The following is a 7,239-nucleotide window of genomic DNA, read 5'->3' on the forward strand; positions in this document are numbered from 1 at the left end:
ATATATACACAATGGAATATTACTCAGCCATAAAAAGAAATGGAATTGAGTTATATGTAGTGAGGTGGATGGACCTAGAGTCTGTCATACAGAGTGAATGAAGCAAGTCAGGAAGAGAAAAACAAACACCATTTGCTAACACATATATATAGAATCTAAAAAAAAAAAAAAAAGAAGGTTCTGAAGAACCTAGGGGCAGGACAGGAATAAGACACAGACGTACAGAATTGACTTGAGGACACGGGGAGGAGGAAGGCTAAGCTGGGACAGAGTGAGAGAGTGGCATGGACATATGTACACTACCAAATGTAAAATAGATAGCTAGTGGGAAGCAGCTGCATAGCACAGGGAGATCAGCTCGGTGCTTTGTGACCACCTAGAGGGATGGGATAGGGAGGGTGGGAGGGAGACGCAGAGGGAGGGGATATGGGGATGTATGTATATGTATAGCTGATTCACTTTGTTATAAAGCAGAAACTAACACACCATTGTAAAGCAATTACACTCCAATAAAGATGTTAAAAAAAAAAAGATTCCACATATAAGGAAAAAAAAAGCAGGCACGTGGGATGGGAACTGTATGAACAATATGGAATTATTAACGCTACAGACATCTAAGGCTGCAGAAGGTATTTTGGAAAATGGGGACAGTAATCCCAACAAAACAGGAACTGCCTTCAAGGAACATAATGCCAACTTGTGGAGACAAAATATGCATGCAGAGTAGCCAGAATGCAAAAGAGAAAAGGACTCTTATGCCCTAAGAAATGTAGTTACCTATAAAGTACCTTAAGACAAGAATGTTTCCACTGGAAGTTTGAGACAGCATCTCTGGAGGATGCTGTTCCTGAAGCAACTATGGACCAATGGTTCAGATTCTGACAAGTGAAGGTGAAGAAAGAAGACACTACAGGAAAAGCTGGAGCAAAGGTCTTGAACTGGGGAATGAGGAGGTCACTGAAGAAAGAGGAGCATGCAGTATGGTCTTTGCTTCAAGGACTCTGCCATCTTATTTAGGATAAGTCTTAAAAAGATATTAATCTCTGAGGGGCAGAAGAGTAAATTAAGTGAGGATGCAGGCTCTACAGGCAGACTGTCTGGTCGTGTAGGCTCACAATGTTCATTTCTTAGATACATGTCTTTAAACAAGTGACTTCGTCTATCTGTACCTCATCTGTGGAATGGGGATGATGAAATTACACCAGAGGGGTACAAAGTGCTTAGTAGAGATCTGGGCACAGAATTAGCATTGAATAAAATGTCATTATCATCATCATTATCATCATCATCATTTCATCTGGGATCAAATCAAAATGTAGGCTTAAATACTCGTTGCCTAGTCTTTCCTCTAATTTGTTGCTGATAACATTAATCTTCCCAATTCAACAATGTTCAGAAAGAGTTTATTGAGCTTCTGGATCTTCACTGCCCAGTGGAAATCTCTTCTGTGACGAGCTTGCTCTAGACCTATGCTCTCCAGTATGGTAGCTGCTAACCACGTGTGGATACTGAGCGCTTGAAATATGGCTCGTGTAACTGAGGAACTTGATTTTTAATCTTACTTAATTTTAATTAATTTAAATTCAAAAGCATACTGATTTGGTTATTCGAAAACTTATTTATTTATTTTTTGCTTGGTGGTTTCCTCTTTATTAAAGTGCCTCCTACCTTCCTCCCACAATTTCAGTCCCTTCCATCTACCCCCAAAAGAGAAGGGAGTGAAAAGAAGGGATTGTTGGGGTTCTGAGCCCCTTGGGCAGTTAGAAAGGGAAGAGAAACCAAAACAATCACTGGATGTGAAAGAGATTGACAATCAAGAAGTCTAAAGCAGAATGGGAAAGGTGGTAAAGAAAGGGGAAGAATGGAGAAAGGGGAGGTACTAGAGGCCATCTCCCCCATTAACCCTTGTGTTACGAGGAGCTGGAGGAGAGTCTCAAACATTAGGAAGTGCAGGTCCTGAAGACGGGAGGTGGTGTATGACCCTCAAGGAGGAGTAGGTCAAGGAAAGAGGGCCCCCTCTCTCTTTGTAGAATGGGACCCCCCACACACCTTAGGGACAGCAACTGCACAGACCGTAGACACTTTCATCACTGGAGGCAACATATAGAAAGAAGTCTTCTTCATGGTGTTCCTGGTATAGCTGACCCATCCCGGCACTCGTGGGTGGAATGACATTGTTGACAAAGAAAAACAAGTCATCCTCAGCTCGGAGATGAATTCGCTTCTGGATCAAGAAGTAGAACTGACCAACTGTAAGATCAGAAGGCAGCAGGCATTTCCTTTTGTCCAGGTCTCCTATCCGAGATCTGGGAGCCTTTTCAACGATCACCGGGAACCGGTCCGGGTATTTCTTTCGGATCTTCTCGCCCTCAGAGCGCCGCTTCTCGAAAGGATGCTCCTCTTTATACACGAACTTCATCCTCCGGGGAACCGGGCTGAGGGAACCCCGAGATGAAGGCTGTGACGTTTTGCGGGGGGGCGGGGCGGGGCGGGGCGGCAACGCGCGGGCCGAAAACTTTTATATTTAGAACAATTTGGGTATGTGAATCTACACTTATCGTTGCATAGTTTACGAAAACTAAGTATAGATAAAATATTTACAACGAAAATGTAGCTTCCAAATTGAGATATTCTGTAAATAAAGTACACACTGGATTTTGAAGACTTAGTAGGATAAAAAGAATGCAAAGTAGCTTATTGACAATTTTTATTTTGATGGTATATTAAAATAAGATTTGGGCTATATAGAGTTTAGAAAAATTATCATTAAAATTAACATCATCTATTTCTTTTATATATATATATATATATATATATATATATTTTTTTTTTTTTTTTTTTTTTTTTTTTTTTTTTTGCAGTACGCAAGCCTCTCACTGTTGCGGCCTCTCCCGTTGTGGAGCACAGGCTCTGGACGCGCAGGCTCAGAGGCCATGGCTCACGGGCCCAGCCGCTCCGCGGCATGTGGGATCTTCCCGGACCGGGGCACGAACCCGTGTCCCCTGCATCGGCAGGTGGACTCTCAACCACTGCGCCACCAGGGAAGCCCCTCTTTTATATTTTTAATGTGGCTACTAGAAGAAAATTTTAATTACATTACAGTATACTGCTATTGAATAGAACTAAACTAAATCAATAAATTCAATCAATGCATTACAAAATAAAGTTCAAAATTATTTTTGTGTTTAAATAAAATTTTAAGTGAATGAAAAATAACAGTAATGCTCCAGGCATAGCAAATAGATTAATATGGAGTTATTTTACAAGTCTCAAGTATACCAATGTCTTTATATGTACACATTTGAAAATCAAAAGTATTCTCAAAACTACATCTTTAAACATAAAGATTTGGTGAAATGACTAGAATTTTCAAGTGCATTTTTCTATGGTATCTATAAACCAGCTATCAGCTGACCTTGTTCACCCAAAAATGTGGGAAAATGTCTCCTCACTCCAAATCAAAGGATTCCCATACTTAGATTAGAAAGAACATGATAGTCACAGGGACCCTCGTAAACTGAATTCTAAAGATTGTTTTTTGTGAGAGTAAGAAAGAATAAGCCTCACTGAGATGATTTGAGCGGCCTGGTCCTTGAGGCCAGTGAGCCTAAAATAGCTCTGTTAAGAGATGACTGTGATGGCATTGGGGAAGAAGAGGTGTCACTCAACTGTCAGAGGCCAAGATGGAAGTAATTTCAGCTGCTCACTCCTGTTGCATTCTTGGAGGTCATTCCATGGTCTTCCCAGGAAAGAAGGATAAATAACACTTGCCTTAAAAGGGCGAATAAAGAAGGGTAGGAAAAATAACACCTGTTTTGATCTGTATTAGAATTCCAGACGCATTTCTACTAGCTTGTGATATTTGGGCAAATTACTTCATCTCTGGGAGGCTCAATTTCCTCATCTGTAAAGTAATAATAATATGGATCTCAGAGTGAAGCTGAAAAGATCAAGTATTCAATATGTTAAAGTTCCTGACACATAGTAGCTTTGGTGGAAAGACTCTATGTTGGCCCCCATGACTTATTCCTCCTATTCTTGCCCTTGTATAACTCACTCTTTGTGACTGTAGGTGAGACCTGTGACTTGCTTCTAACCAACAGAATACAACAAAGGTGACAGGATTTCACTTCCTTGATAATGTTACATAAAATTGTAAGGACTGTCGTGATGAAAGACTCTCTTCCCTCTTGGCTTTGAAGCAACAAGCTGTCACGTTGGGAGCTGCCCTAAAGAACAAGGCACATGACAAGGAACTGAGGGAAAACTCTGGCAGCCAGCCAGCAAGAAACTAAGCCCCTCGGTCCAGCAGCTCGCAAGGATTTTAAAGATGACAACAACCATATGAACATGGAAGTCAATCCTTCTCCAATCGACCCTCGGATAAGAACTCAGCCCTGGCTGACACTTAGTTAGCAGCTTTATAGAGAGCCCACCGAACGCATGCTCAGACTCCTGACCCACAGAAGCTGTGAGATAATAAATGTGTGTGGTTTTAAGCTTCTGCGTTTGTGGTAATATTATTCTGCAGAGTCAACCATAATACAGTGGTCTCTCCGCAATCTTTAGCTCCCACACCACGGGACTATCCTATCCCTGCACTGGCATGGTGAGTGCGAAAAATGTTATTGATATCATTTATTCATTATCCTTCCCTTTCAATATATCCATAAAAGATCTTTAAGTTTTAGAAGAATTTTAGAAGTGTGTGTCTGTGTGCGTGTGCGTGCATGCATGTATTTGGGGAAGGGATACAGACACACTCAACATTATTACATGATGAATTGTGCACTGTAGCCACTGGTCTTCCCCTGAATTAGAACTAGTGACAAGTGCCAGCATCTCCTCCCCAGACTATGAATATAGCTGTTAAGGTATATGTACTCTCTGCACCTGTGTCAGCTTGCCTGCATTTTAGCATTTTAGCTTTGGCAAGTTCTTAGCCTCTCTGATTGCCCAGCTCCTGTCTCAGGACTTATACACAAACTGCTTCAGTGCCTTTAGCTGCTCAATTTTCATTTTACAACAATTGCCCAAGGGACCTGGGCTTCCTTGTCCATTCTCTTCCAAATGCCCTCTACTTGACTACCGTGGTGGGAGGGACAATCCCATCCTCCTTGTACGCTTGGTGGGAAGAAGGTCAGAGTTCTATCTGAATGATTTCCCCCTACTTCTTACGTGCCCTTTTTCCTGTGCCTATTTACAGTGCCTCACTTTTTTTTTTCCTCTTCTATCTCACTTCCAAATATCCCTCGAGCTATAGGAGCTGGAGACAAATGTTCTCTTTTTCTGGTAACATTCTCCTTGGGGTGAGAAACCATTTCACACTCACTAGACAAAGTTTATGCCTATGCTTTGGATATTCAAGATGGGGTGAAATTTTCCAGACTGTTGCTTTTTTCATTTTACTCAACACAACAATTTTATTAGTTATATTTATTATGTCTACTTGGGAACAGAATTAGAATCAAAATTTCACCACTATACTTCCCAGACTGAGAGTGATAAAGTTCGCCATAGTTGCTGATAGTCAAGGGCCTCAGAAAGTGCCATGCATGTGCTGTGTGTTTAGCATGCCATACTGCAGTTGGTTCTTCTTGACTCCTACAGGACGAGTTCTGTAAGGATCCCATTTTACAGATGAGGAAGCTATTTGGACGTTTGTGAACTTCGGCTGGTCAATGGTAGAGCTCCTTCAAGTTGGCTTTGAACTTTCAGCTTTTGCTCTGCTGGAAGAGGTGATTTGGACCCTGAAAAGAGGCACTGAATCCTGAACAACTCCATCATCAGTAAATCCCAGAATTGTTTCCATTACTCTTTCTTGTGATACCAGTGTCCTATTTTTCATTATGCACAAAGTTTCAAAACTGAAGTCTGTTTTTACTTCAAGATGTTTCAGAATCATGGTGAAAATTGTTTTGGGTCATTCTTTCTAGATTTATACGCAGGACCACACAGGTGAAGGTGATAACCATCTCCGAAATTATGATGAAGACCTCCTCTTATAACACACAAAGTGACTAAGGTCATATCTTGGCAATGCTATCGTGACAGCACCTCCTCCCCTTTTCTTATTCTTTGCCCTTCTTTAAGAAATGTAGAGCAATTTGAACTTCTGAAAGATAAAAGTCAGTAATAAATATGTTCAATATCTATAAACATCTGTATTAAATAGTTCTCTTAATTTTAATAAACTGTACAACATCTGGTTCCATAGAACACTTCAAAATTGCCCTCAAGTTCTTGTCTGACAAAATCCCTCCTGCCACTTTCAATTTGTATTAAAAAACCAAAAAAAGCACGTACATCCCCAACTCACTGAGTCATTTGATAAAAGCAACAGGGTGCAGTTTGTAAGCAGATGGAGAATTCAGTGAATGGGCTGGCCGAGGTCACAAGATCTCATGACCCCTACAATTTCTGTCCCGTGGCTGCCAGGAGTAACACACACTACTGAGGGGCAGATCAATCGAAGTCGCTGAGACAGAGAGCAACACAGATTTTCAGTACTTTCGAGGGCAAAAGCACAGTGATGCCTTCTTATTTTATCGTGAAGGAGGTCATAAGGGTGAGTGTGTGCCATGACATGGAAACTGTGTGGCCACCAAATGATTCGCTCCAGCTCCGTATGGGAAGGTCCTTTTATTAAAGCCAACAGAACCAGAAAAGGTTCTGAAGAAGAGTTGCTCTGATCTTACACAGGGAGAGTGTGAGGCAGTGAGTGACCATGAAAGCAGATCTATTGCTGCAGAAAAGGTCACACAAGTCCGCCAAGTTAGTGACACAGTTGTCAGCTGCTGGCGATGCTTCCAGCCTGACTTCGCATCTTGTGGGGTAAGATGAGGTTGAGGTTGAAGAGGAAATTTTTATGGGAAGAGATGATAAGGATCGTCTAGCCACCATCTAGCCATCTGCTCTACCTTTTCCTCAGTAAAGGAACTGCAGCTCAGAGAGGACAGTGTCCAAGGTGGTGTAGCCAAAGTTACATTCAGATACAGGACAGTAGGTCCCTGCCTTTGAGATTTGAACTGCGATGTCCCAGATCTGGGAGGAGAGATGAAAGCGAGGGTTTAGCGTTAGTTAAAAGACTGTGGCCGTCAAGATAATAATCTGTTTGTGTTAAAACCTCACAATCCCTCTGCTGGCTGAAAAAGAAAAAATTTTAAGTATATTCATGATTTATTGGGGAGGAGGGCAGGTGTCAGTTAGATACCATAAAAGTGATTACTATCCCACTGG

General features: G+C 41.5%; 1 pseudogene; it reads right to left on the reverse strand.

The window, feature by feature from the left end:
• Positions 1 to 2,050: 2,050 nt before the first annotated feature.
• On the reverse strand, positions 2,051 to 2,419 carry LOC132435523 (gamma-aminobutyric acid receptor-associated protein pseudogene; annotated as a pseudogene).
• Positions 2,420 to 7,239: the final 4,820 nt, after the last annotated feature.

This window comes from Delphinus delphis, chromosome 12 (assembly GCF_949987515.2).
Source record: "Delphinus delphis chromosome 12, mDelDel1.2, whole genome shotgun sequence".
Taxonomy (NCBI): domain Eukaryota; kingdom Metazoa; phylum Chordata; class Mammalia; order Artiodactyla; family Delphinidae; genus Delphinus; species Delphinus delphis.